The sequence below is a fragment of the Schistocerca serialis genome, unplaced genomic scaffold (assembly GCF_023864345.2).
Source record: "Schistocerca serialis cubense isolate TAMUIC-IGC-003099 unplaced genomic scaffold, iqSchSeri2.2 HiC_scaffold_1378, whole genome shotgun sequence".
Taxonomy (NCBI): domain Eukaryota; kingdom Metazoa; phylum Arthropoda; class Insecta; order Orthoptera; family Acrididae; genus Schistocerca; species Schistocerca serialis.
In genome coordinates this window covers 30,990-40,338 of record NW_026047600.1, presented here as the reverse complement: position 1 = coordinate 40,338, position 9,349 = coordinate 30,990, and the positions used below count along the sequence as shown (strand labels likewise).

General features: G+C 53.8%; 29 non-coding genes across 29 annotated transcripts; all 29 read left to right on the top strand.

Moving 5' to 3' along the window:
* The first annotated feature begins 4 nt into the window (after positions 1 to 4).
* Trnal-cag (transfer RNA leucine (anticodon CAG)) lies at positions 5 to 86 on the top strand. The gene has a single exon. It is a non-coding gene; the product is annotated as a tRNA-Leu (tRNA).
* Positions 87 to 357: 271 nt separating this feature from the next.
* Positions 358 to 429, top strand: Trnae-cuc (transfer RNA glutamic acid (anticodon CUC)). The gene has a single exon. It is a non-coding gene; the product is annotated as a tRNA-Glu (tRNA).
* A 376-nt stretch (positions 430 to 805) lies between these two features.
* Positions 806 to 877, top strand: Trnah-gug (transfer RNA histidin (anticodon GUG)). Its single transcript has one exon. It is a non-coding gene; the product is annotated as a tRNA-His (tRNA).
* Positions 878 to 1,164: 287 nt separating this feature from the next.
* Positions 1,165 to 1,246, top strand: Trnal-aag (transfer RNA leucine (anticodon AAG)). Its single transcript has one exon. It is a non-coding gene; the product is annotated as a tRNA-Leu (tRNA).
* Positions 1,247 to 1,319: 73 nt separating this feature from the next.
* On the top strand, positions 1,320 to 1,401 carry Trnal-cag (transfer RNA leucine (anticodon CAG)). The gene has a single exon. It is a non-coding gene; the product is annotated as a tRNA-Leu (tRNA).
* Positions 1,402 to 1,672: 271 nt separating this feature from the next.
* On the top strand, positions 1,673 to 1,744 carry Trnae-cuc (transfer RNA glutamic acid (anticodon CUC)). The gene has a single exon. It is a non-coding gene; the product is annotated as a tRNA-Glu (tRNA).
* A 376-nt stretch (positions 1,745 to 2,120) lies between these two features.
* Positions 2,121 to 2,192, top strand: Trnah-gug (transfer RNA histidin (anticodon GUG)). Its single transcript has one exon. It is a non-coding gene; the product is annotated as a tRNA-His (tRNA).
* Positions 2,193 to 2,479: 287 nt separating this feature from the next.
* Trnal-aag (transfer RNA leucine (anticodon AAG)) lies at positions 2,480 to 2,561 on the top strand. The gene has a single exon. It is a non-coding gene; the product is annotated as a tRNA-Leu (tRNA).
* Positions 2,562 to 2,634: 73 nt separating this feature from the next.
* Trnal-cag (transfer RNA leucine (anticodon CAG)) lies at positions 2,635 to 2,716 on the top strand. Its single transcript has one exon. It is a non-coding gene; the product is annotated as a tRNA-Leu (tRNA).
* A 271-nt stretch (positions 2,717 to 2,987) lies between these two features.
* Trnae-cuc (transfer RNA glutamic acid (anticodon CUC)) lies at positions 2,988 to 3,059 on the top strand. The gene has a single exon. It is a non-coding gene; the product is annotated as a tRNA-Glu (tRNA).
* Positions 3,060 to 3,427: 368 nt separating this feature from the next.
* On the top strand, positions 3,428 to 3,499 carry Trnah-gug (transfer RNA histidin (anticodon GUG)). Its single transcript has one exon. It is a non-coding gene; the product is annotated as a tRNA-His (tRNA).
* Positions 3,500 to 3,786: 287 nt separating this feature from the next.
* On the top strand, positions 3,787 to 3,868 carry Trnal-aag (transfer RNA leucine (anticodon AAG)). Its single transcript has one exon. It is a non-coding gene; the product is annotated as a tRNA-Leu (tRNA).
* Positions 3,869 to 3,941: 73 nt separating this feature from the next.
* Trnal-cag (transfer RNA leucine (anticodon CAG)) lies at positions 3,942 to 4,023 on the top strand. Its single transcript has one exon. It is a non-coding gene; the product is annotated as a tRNA-Leu (tRNA).
* Positions 4,024 to 4,294: 271 nt separating this feature from the next.
* Trnae-cuc (transfer RNA glutamic acid (anticodon CUC)) lies at positions 4,295 to 4,366 on the top strand. The gene has a single exon. It is a non-coding gene; the product is annotated as a tRNA-Glu (tRNA).
* A 376-nt stretch (positions 4,367 to 4,742) lies between these two features.
* On the top strand, positions 4,743 to 4,814 carry Trnah-gug (transfer RNA histidin (anticodon GUG)). The gene has a single exon. It is a non-coding gene; the product is annotated as a tRNA-His (tRNA).
* Positions 4,815 to 5,101: 287 nt separating this feature from the next.
* Trnal-aag (transfer RNA leucine (anticodon AAG)) lies at positions 5,102 to 5,183 on the top strand. The gene has a single exon. It is a non-coding gene; the product is annotated as a tRNA-Leu (tRNA).
* Positions 5,184 to 5,256: 73 nt separating this feature from the next.
* Positions 5,257 to 5,338, top strand: Trnal-cag (transfer RNA leucine (anticodon CAG)). Its single transcript has one exon. It is a non-coding gene; the product is annotated as a tRNA-Leu (tRNA).
* Positions 5,339 to 5,609: 271 nt separating this feature from the next.
* On the top strand, positions 5,610 to 5,681 carry Trnae-cuc (transfer RNA glutamic acid (anticodon CUC)). The gene has a single exon. It is a non-coding gene; the product is annotated as a tRNA-Glu (tRNA).
* A 376-nt stretch (positions 5,682 to 6,057) lies between these two features.
* Trnah-gug (transfer RNA histidin (anticodon GUG)) lies at positions 6,058 to 6,129 on the top strand. The gene has a single exon. It is a non-coding gene; the product is annotated as a tRNA-His (tRNA).
* A 287-nt stretch (positions 6,130 to 6,416) lies between these two features.
* Positions 6,417 to 6,498, top strand: Trnal-aag (transfer RNA leucine (anticodon AAG)). The gene has a single exon. It is a non-coding gene; the product is annotated as a tRNA-Leu (tRNA).
* A 73-nt stretch (positions 6,499 to 6,571) lies between these two features.
* On the top strand, positions 6,572 to 6,653 carry Trnal-cag (transfer RNA leucine (anticodon CAG)). Its single transcript has one exon. It is a non-coding gene; the product is annotated as a tRNA-Leu (tRNA).
* Positions 6,654 to 6,924: 271 nt separating this feature from the next.
* Positions 6,925 to 6,996, top strand: Trnae-cuc (transfer RNA glutamic acid (anticodon CUC)). Its single transcript has one exon. It is a non-coding gene; the product is annotated as a tRNA-Glu (tRNA).
* Positions 6,997 to 7,372: 376 nt separating this feature from the next.
* Trnah-gug (transfer RNA histidin (anticodon GUG)) lies at positions 7,373 to 7,444 on the top strand. The gene has a single exon. It is a non-coding gene; the product is annotated as a tRNA-His (tRNA).
* A 287-nt stretch (positions 7,445 to 7,731) lies between these two features.
* On the top strand, positions 7,732 to 7,813 carry Trnal-aag (transfer RNA leucine (anticodon AAG)). The gene has a single exon. It is a non-coding gene; the product is annotated as a tRNA-Leu (tRNA).
* Positions 7,814 to 7,886: 73 nt separating this feature from the next.
* Trnal-cag (transfer RNA leucine (anticodon CAG)) lies at positions 7,887 to 7,968 on the top strand. Its single transcript has one exon. It is a non-coding gene; the product is annotated as a tRNA-Leu (tRNA).
* Positions 7,969 to 8,239: 271 nt separating this feature from the next.
* Trnae-cuc (transfer RNA glutamic acid (anticodon CUC)) lies at positions 8,240 to 8,311 on the top strand. The gene has a single exon. It is a non-coding gene; the product is annotated as a tRNA-Glu (tRNA).
* Positions 8,312 to 8,679: 368 nt separating this feature from the next.
* Trnah-gug (transfer RNA histidin (anticodon GUG)) lies at positions 8,680 to 8,751 on the top strand. The gene has a single exon. It is a non-coding gene; the product is annotated as a tRNA-His (tRNA).
* A 287-nt stretch (positions 8,752 to 9,038) lies between these two features.
* Trnal-aag (transfer RNA leucine (anticodon AAG)) lies at positions 9,039 to 9,120 on the top strand. Its single transcript has one exon. It is a non-coding gene; the product is annotated as a tRNA-Leu (tRNA).
* A 74-nt stretch (positions 9,121 to 9,194) lies between these two features.
* Positions 9,195 to 9,276, top strand: Trnal-cag (transfer RNA leucine (anticodon CAG)). Its single transcript has one exon. It is a non-coding gene; the product is annotated as a tRNA-Leu (tRNA).
* Positions 9,277 to 9,349: the final 73 nt, after the last annotated feature.

Here is a 9,349-nt window from a genome sequence, read left to right as displayed (position 1 = left end):
CGTAGGTAGCGTGGCCGAGCGGTCTAAGGCGCTGGTTTCAGGCACCAGTCTCTTCGGAGGCGTGGGTTCGAATCCCACCGCTGCCAATGTTTTCTAAGCAGGAGCACTGATTACCCGCGAAGGAAACAGCGCAGCAAGCCGTGAGCGTCTCTTTCTTAAATTGTCGTAGCAGCACAGTGCGTGGTGCAACGACAGGATTCACACGCGCAGTTTGGTGTCACGATTGCTGGCGCTCGTCTCCACGAAATGTGTCTCGAGCATGACGTTCTATGCAGTGGAAACGCTAATTTTTGCCGTTGTCGTCAAGTGGATTGTGTACAGCTTGCTGTGTTCGCTGGAGGAGCACTTGTGTCGTTATCCGGTGTGGTCTAGTGGCTAGGATACCTGGCTCTCACCCAGGAGGCCCGGGTTCGATTCCCGGTACCGGAAATACGCATTTTACTGCTCCTCTTATGCGACTTGTCCCGACTTAGCTCGACTGACGCTCCGCTGACGCTTGCACAAAATGACGTTAAGTACGATTCGCGGTCACAAGTGACGGCGAGAGCGATGCGACATCTGTCCACCTCTTATCGAGGCACATACCTGTGGTCAACAGAGTTGGAGGACTACAAGACATTGCCACAGGGGTTTAATGCAGCTAACCACACTGCTTAGTGTCCTAACAGCGCAGACACGTTTCGTTTGCCAGTATACATATAATGGAGACCACGTCTGACACAGCTGTGGCGAGACACAGTGGGCTGAGCTTTGCTGTGCATAGCCACTTGCAGTCGCGAGAACTGCTTTCGGCGGTGCCTCCGTGGCCGTGATCGTCTAGTGGTTAGGACATTGCGTTGTGGCCGCAATAACCCAGGTTCGAATCCTGGTCACGGCACTTTTTAAAGTTTTGCATTGCTGTCGCTGCAATGACGGTAGTGAACCACTGTTTGAATTCACGGTGCCCTCTGGATTTCTCGCTCATGTTCCACGAGCTGCAGGTGGCACTACCAGTTCATTATCAACACGTAATGCCGCCGCACCACAGCGCGGGCTGCTGCCTGTGTAGTTAACCTCTATTCGAAAAGGGCAGTTGTTTGAAGTGCAATGGATGAGCGGCCAGTCGCAGCAGAACAGGAAGCTGTGTCGTGCACTGTTTCTACGAAAGCGAACAACACTGACGCAGGTAGCGTGGCCGAGCGGTCTAAGGCGCTGGTTTAAGGCACCAGTCTCTTCGGAGGCGTGGGTTCGAATCCCACCGCTGCCAACTTTTTCTCGTTTTTTTTTGTGGTGTTTTCTCGTGCTGTAGAAAGCAGCTCCTGTGCCCCTGGCGCCGCGTAGGTAGCGTGGCCGAGCGGTCTAAGGCGCTGGTTTCAGGCACCAGTCTCTTCGGAGGCGTGGGTTCGAATCCCACCGCTGCCAATGTTTTCTAAGCAGGAGCACTGATTACCCGCGAAGGAAACAGCGCAGCAAGCCGTGAGCGTCTCTTTCTTAAATTGTCGTAGCAGCACAGTGCGTGGTGCAACGACAGGATTCACACGCGCAGTTTGGTGTCACGATTGCTGGCGCTCGTCTCCACGAAATGTGTCTCGAGCATGACGTTCTATGCAGTGGAAACGCTAATTTTTGCCGTTGTCGTCAAGTGGATTGTGTACAGCTTGCTGTGTTCGCTGGAGGAGCACTTGTGTCGTTATCCGGTGTGGTCTAGTGGCTAGGATACCTGGCTCTCACCCAGGAGGCCCGGGTTCGATTCCCGGTACCGGAAATACGCATTTTACTGCTCCTCTTATGCGACTTGTCCCGACTTAGCTCGACTGACGCTCCGCTGACGCTTGCACAAAATGACGTTAAGTACGATTCGCGGTCACAAGTGACGGCGAGAGCGATGCGACATCTGTCCACCTCTTATCGAGGCACATACCTGTGGTCAACAGAGTTGGAGGACTACAAGACATTGCCACAGGGGTTTAATGCAGCTAACCACACTGCTTAGTGTCCTAACAGCGCAGACACGTTTCGTTTGCCAGTATACATATAATGGAGACCACGTCTGACACAGCTGTGGCGAGACACAGTGGGCTGAGCTTTGCTGTGCATAGCCACTTGCAGTCGCGAGAACTGCTTTCGGCGGTGCCTCCGTGGCCGTGATCGTCTAGTGGTTAGGACATTGCGTTGTGGCCGCAATAACCCAGGTTCGAATCCTGGTCACGGCACTTTTTAAAGTTTTGCATTGCTGTCGCTGCAATGACGGTAGTGAACCACTGTTTGAATTCACGGTGCCCTCTGGATTTCTCGCTCATGTTCCACGAGCTGCAGGTGGCACTACCAGTTCATTATCAACACGTAATGCCGCCGCACCACAGCGCGGGCTGCTGCCTGTGTAGTTAACCTCTATTCGAAAAGGGCAGTTGTTTGAAGTGCAATGGATGAGCGGCCAGTCGCAGCAGAACAGGAAGCTGTGTCGTGCACTGTTTCTACGAAAGCGAACAACACTGACGCAGGTAGCGTGGCCGAGAGGTCTAAGGCGCTGGTTTAAGGCACCAGTCTCTTCGGAGGCGTGGGTTCGAATCCCACCGCTGCCAACTTTTTCTCGTTTTTTTTTGTGGTGTTTTCTCGTGCTGTAGAAAGCAGCTCCTGTGCCCCTGGCGCCGCGTAGGTAGCGTGGCCGAGCGGTCTAAGGCGCTGGTTTCAGGCACCAGTCTCTTCGGAGGCGTGGGTTCGAATCCCACCGCTGCCAATGTTTTCTAAGCAGGAGCACTGATTACCCGCGAAGGAAACAGCGCAGCAAGCCGTGAGCGTCTCTTTCTTAAATTGTCGTAGCAGCACAGTGCGTGGTGCAACGACAGGATTCACACGCGCAGTTTGGTGTCACGATTGCTGGCGCTCGTCTCCACGAAATGTGTCTCGAGCATGACGTTCTATGCAGTGGAAACGCTAATTTTTGCCGTTGTCGTCAAGTGGATTGTGTACAGCTTGCTGTGTTCGCTGGAGGAGCACTTGTGTCGTTATCCGGTGTGGTCTAGTGGCTAGGATACCTGGCTCTCACCCAGGAGGCCCGGGTTCGATTCCCGGTACCGGAAATACGCATTTTACTGCTCCTCTTATGCGACTTGTCCCGACTTAGCTCGACTGACGCTCCGCTGACGCTTGCACAAAATGACGTTAAGTACGATTCGCGGTCACAAGTGACGGCGAGAGCGATGCGACACCTCTTATCGAGGCACTTACCTGTGGTAGACAGAGTTGGAGGACTACAAGACATTGCCACAGGGGTTTAATGCAGCTAACCACACTGCTTAGTGTCCTAACAGCGCAGACACGTTTCGTTTGCCAGTATACATATAATGGAGACCACGTCTGACACAGCTGTGGCGAGACACAGTGGGCTGAGCTTTGCTGTGCATAGCCACTTGCAGTCGCGAGAACTGCTTTCGGCGGTGCCTCCGTGGCCGTGATCGTCTAGTGGTTAGGACATTGCGTTGTGGCCGCAATAACCCAGGTTCGAATCCTGGTCACGGCACTTTTTAAAGTTTTGCATTGCTGTCGCTGCAATGACGGTAGTGAACCACTGTTTGAATTCACGGTGCCCTCTGGATTTCTCGCTCATGTTCCACGAGCTGCAGGTGGCACTACCAGTTCATTATCAACACGTAATGCCGCCGCACCACAGCGCGGGCTGCTGCCTGTGTAGTTAACCTCTATTCGAAAAGGGCAGTTGTTTGAAGTGCAATGGATGAGCGGCCAGTCGCAGCAGAACAGGAAGCTGTGTCGTGCACTGTTTCTACGAAAGCGAACAACACTGACGCAGGTAGCGTGGCCGAGAGGTCTAAGGCGCTGGTTTAAGGCACCAGTCTCTTCGGAGGCGTGGGTTCGAATCCCACCGCTGCCAACTTTTTCTCGTTTTTTTTTGTGGTGTTTTCTCGTGCTGTAGAAAGCAGCTCCTGTGCCCCTGGCGCCGCGTAGGTAGCGTGGCCGAGCGGTCTAAGGCGCTGGTTTCAGGCACCAGTCTCTTCGGAGGCGTGGGTTCGAATCCCACCGCTGCCAATGTTTTCTAAGCAGGAGCACTGATTACCCGCGAAGGAAACAGCGCAGCAAGCCGTGAGCGTCTCTTTCTTAAATTGTCGTAGCAGCACAGTGCGTGGTGCAACGACAGGATTCACACGCGCAGTTTGGTGTCACGATTGCTGGCGCTCGTCTCCACGAAATGTGTCTCGAGCATGACGTTCTATGCAGTGGAAACGCTAATTTTTGCCGTTGTCGTCAAGTGGATTGTGTACAGCTTGCTGTGTTCGCTGGAGGAGCACTTGTGTCGTTATCCGGTGTGGTCTAGTGGCTAGGATACCTGGCTCTCACCCAGGAGGCCCGGGTTCGATTCCCGGTACCGGAAATACGCATTTTACTGCTCCTCTTATGCGACTTGTCCCGACTTAGCTCGACTGACGCTCCGCTGACGCTTGCACAAAATGACGTTAAGTACGATTCGCGGTCACAAGTGACGGCGAGAGCGATGCGACATCTGTCCACCTCTTATCGAGGCACATACCTGTGGTCAACAGAGTTGGAGGACTACAAGACATTGCCACAGGGGTTTAATGCAGCTAACCACACTGCTTAGTGTCCTAACAGCGCAGACACGTTTCGTTTGCCAGTATACATATAATGGAGACCACGTCTGACACAGCTGTGGCGAGACACAGTGGGCTGAGCTTTGCTGTGCATAGCCACTTGCAGTCGCGAGAACTGCTTTCGGCGGTGCCTCCGTGGCCGTGATCGTCTAGTGGTTAGGACATTGCGTTGTGGCCGCAATAACCCAGGTTCGAATCCTGGTCACGGCACTTTTTAAAGTTTTGCATTGCTGTCGCTGCAATGACGGTAGTGAACCACTGTTTGAATTCACGGTGCCCTCTGGATTTCTCGCTCATGTTCCACGAGCTGCAGGTGGCACTACCAGTTCATTATCAACACGTAATGCCGCCGCACCACAGCGCGGGCTGCTGCCTGTGTAGTTAACCTCTATTCGAAAAGGGCAGTTGTTTGAAGTGCAATGGATGAGCGGCCAGTCGCAGCAGAACAGGAAGCTGTGTCGTGCACTGTTTCTACGAAAGCGAACAACACTGACGCAGGTAGCGTGGCCGAGAGGTCTAAGGCGCTGGTTTAAGGCACCAGTCTCTTCGGAGGCGTGGGTTCGAATCCCACCGCTGCCAACTTTTTCTCGTTTTTTTTTGTGGTGTTTTCTCGTGCTGTAGAAAGCAGCTCCTGTGCCCCTGGCGCCGCGTAGGTAGCGTGGCCGAGCGGTCTAAGGCGCTGGTTTCAGGCACCAGTCTCTTCGGAGGCGTGGGTTCGAATCCCACCGCTGCCAATGTTTTCTAAGCAGGAGCACTGATTACCCGCGAAGGAAACAGCGCAGCAAGCCGTGAGCGTCTCTTTCTTAAATTGTCGTAGCAGCACAGTGCGTGGTGCAACGACAGGATTCACACGCGCAGTTTGGTGTCACGATTGCTGGCGCTCGTCTCCACGAAATGTGTCTCGAGCATGACGTTCTATGCAGTGGAAACGCTAATTTTTGCCGTTGTCGTCAAGTGGATTGTGTACAGCTTGCTGTGTTCGCTGGAGGAGCACTTGTGTCGTTATCCGGTGTGGTCTAGTGGCTAGGATACCTGGCTCTCACCCAGGAGGCCCGGGTTCGATTCCCGGTACCGGAAATACGCATTTTACTGCTCCTCTTATGCGACTTGTCCCGACTTAGCTCGACTGACGCTCCGCTGACGCTTGCACAAAATGACGTTAAGTACGATTCGCGGTCACAAGTGACGGCGAGAGCGATGCGACATCTGTCCACCTCTTATCGAGGCACATACCTGTGGTCAACAGAGTTGGAGGACTACAAGACATTGCCACAGGGGTTTAATGCAGCTAACCACACTGCTTAGTGTCCTAACAGCGCAGACACGTTTCGTTTGCCAGTATACATATAATGGAGACCACGTCTGACACAGCTGTGGCGAGACACAGTGGGCTGAGCTTTGCTGTGCATAGCCACTTGCAGTCGCGAGAACTGCTTTCGGCGGTGCCTCCGTGGCCGTGATCGTCTAGTGGTTAGGACATTGCGTTGTGGCCGCAATAACCCAGGTTCGAATCCTGGTCACGGCACTTTTTAAAGTTTTGCCTTGCTGTCGCTGCAATGACGGTAGTGAACCACTGTTTGAATTCACGGTGCCCTCTGGATTTCTCGCTCATGTTCCACGAGCTGCAGGTGGCACTACCAGTTCATTATCAACACGTAATGCCGCCGCACCACAGCGCGGGCTGCTGCCTGTGTAGTTAACCTCTATTCGAAAAGGGCAGTTGTTTGAAGTGCAATGGATGAGCGGCCAGTCGCAGCAGAACAGGAAGCTGTGTCGTGCACTGTTTCTACGAAAGCGAACAACACTGACGCAGGTAGCGTGGCCGAGCGGTCTAAGGCGCTGGTTTAAGGCACCAGTCTCTTCGGAGGCGTGGGTTCGAATCCCACCGCTGCCAACTTTTTCTCGTTTTTTTTTGTGGTGTTTTCTCGTGCAGTAGAAAGCAGCTCCTGTGCCCCTGGCGCCGCGTAGGTAGCGTGGCCGAGCGGTCTAAGGCGCTGGTTTCAGGCACCAGTCTCTTCGGAGGCGTGGGTTCGAATCCCACCGCTGCCAATGTTTTCTAAGCAGGAGCACTGATTACCCGCGAAGGAAACAGCGCAGCAAGCCGTGAGCGTCTCTTTCTTAAATTGTCGTAGCAGCACAGTGCGTGGTGCAACGACAGGATTCACACGCGCAGTTTGGTGTCACGATTGCTGGCGCTCGTCTCCACGAAATGTGTCTCGAGCATGACGTTCTATGCAGTGGAAACGCTAATTTTTGCCGTTGTCGTCAAGTGGATTGTGTACAGCTTGCTGTGTTCGCTGGAGGAGCACTTGTGTCGTTATCCGGTGTGGTCTAGTGGCTAGGATACCTGGCTCTCACCCAGGAGGCCCGGGTTCGATTCCCGGTACCGGAAATACGCATTTTACTGCTCCTCTTATGCGACTTGTCCCGACTTAGCTCGACTGACGCTCCGCTGACGCTTGCACAAAATGACGTTAAGTACGATTCGCGGTCACAAGTGACGGCGAGAGCGATGCGACATCTGTCCACCTCTTATCGAGGCACATACCTGTGGTCAACAGAGTTGGAGGACTACAAGACATTGCCACAGGGGTTTAATGCAGCTAACCACACTGCTTAGTGTCCTAACAGCGCAGACACGTTTCGTTTGCCAGTATACATATAATGGAGACCACGTCTGACACAGCTGTGGCGAGACACAGTGGGCTGAGCTTTGCTGTGCATAGCCACTTGCAGTCGCGAGAACTGCTTTCGGCGGTGCCTCCGTGGCCGTGATCGTCTAGTGGTTAGGACATTGCGTTGTGGCCGCAATAACCCAGGTTCGAATCCTGGTCACGGCACTTTTTAAAGTTTTGCCTTGCTGTCGCTGCAATGACGGTAGTGAACCACTGTTTGAATTCACGGTGCCCTCTGGATTTCTCGCTCATGTTCCACGAGCTGCAGGTGGCACTACCAGTTCATTATCAACACGTAATGCCGCCGCACCACAGCGCGGGCTGCTGCCTGTGTAGTTAACCTCTATTCGAAAAGGGCAGTTGTTTGAAGTGCAATGGATGAGCGGCCAGTCGCAGCAGAACAGGAAGCTGTGTCGTGCACTGTTTCTACGAAAGCGAACAACACTGACGCAGGTAGCGTGGCCGAGCGGTCTAAGGCGCTGGTTTAAGGCACCAGTCTCTTCGGAGGCGTGGGTTCGAATCCCACCGCTGCCAACTTTTTCTCGTTTTTTTTTGTGGTGTTTTCTCGTGCTGTAGAAAGCAGCTCCTGTGCCCCTGGCGCCGCGTAGGTAGCGTGGCCGAGCGGTCTAAGGCGCTGGTTTCAGGCACCAGTCTCTTCGGAGGCGTGGGTTCGAATCCCACCGCTGCCAATGTTTTCTAAGCAGGAGCACTGATTACCCGCGAAGGAAACAGCGCAGCAAGCCGTGAGCGTCTCTTTCTTAAATTGTCGTAGCAGCACAGTGCGTGGTGCAACGACAGGATTCACACGCGCAGTTTGGTGTCACGATTGCTGGCGCTCGTCTCCACGAAATGTGTCTCGAGCATGACGTTCTATGCAGTGGAAACGCTAATTTTTGCCGTTGTCGTCAAGTGGATTGTGTACAGCTTGCTGTGTTCGCTGGAGGAGCACTTGTGTCGTTATCCGGTGTGGTCTAGTGGCTAGGATACCTGGCTCTCAACCAGGAGGCCCGGGTTCGATTCCCGGTACCGGAAATACGCATTTTACTGCTCCTCTTATGCGACTTGTCCCGACTTAGCTCGACTGACGCTCCGCTGACGCTTGCACAAAATGACGTTAAGTACGATTCGCGGTCACAAGTGACGGCGAGAGCGATGCGACACCTCTTATCGAGGCACTTACCTGTGGTAGACAGAGTTGGAGGACTACAAGACATTGCCACAGGGGTTTAATGCAGCTAACCACACTGCTTAGTGTCCTAACAGCGCAGACACGTTTCGTTTGCCAGTATACATATAATGGAGACCACGTCTGACACAGCTGTGGCGAGACACAGTGGGCTGAGCTTTGCTGTGCATAGCCACTTGCAGTCGCGAGAACTGCTTTCGGCGGTGCCTCCGTGGCCGTGATCGTCTAGTGGTTAGGACATTGCGTTGTGGCCGCAATAACCCAGGTTCGAATCCTGGTCACGGCACTTTTTAAAGTTTTGCCTTGCTGTCGCTGCAATGACGGTAGTGAACCACTGTTTGAATTCACGGTGCCCTCTGGATTTCTCGCTCATGTTCCACGAGCTGCAGGTGGCACTACCAGTTCATTATCAACACGTAATGCCGCCGCACCACAGCGCGGGCTGCTGCCTGTGTAGTTAACCTCTATTCGAAAAGGGCAGTTGTTTGAAGTGCAATGGATGAGCGGCCAGTCGCAGCAGAACAGGAAGCTGTGTCGTGCACTGTTTCTACGAAAGCGAACAACACTGACGCAGGTAGCGTGGCCGAGCGGTCTAAGGCGCTGGTTTAAGGCACCAGTCTCTTCGGAGGCGTGGGTTCGAATCCCACCGCTGCCAACTTTTTCTCGTTTTTTTTTTGTGGTGTTTTCTCGTGCTGTAGAAAGCAGCTCCTGTGCCCCTGGCGCCGCGTAGGTAGCGTGGCCGAGCGGTCTAAGGCGCTGGTTTCAGGCACCAGTCTCTTCGGAGGCGTGGGTTCGAATCCCACCGCTGCCAATGTTTTCTAAGCAGGAGCACTGATTACCCGCGAAGGAAACAGCGCAGCAAGCCGTGAGCGTCTCTTTCTTAA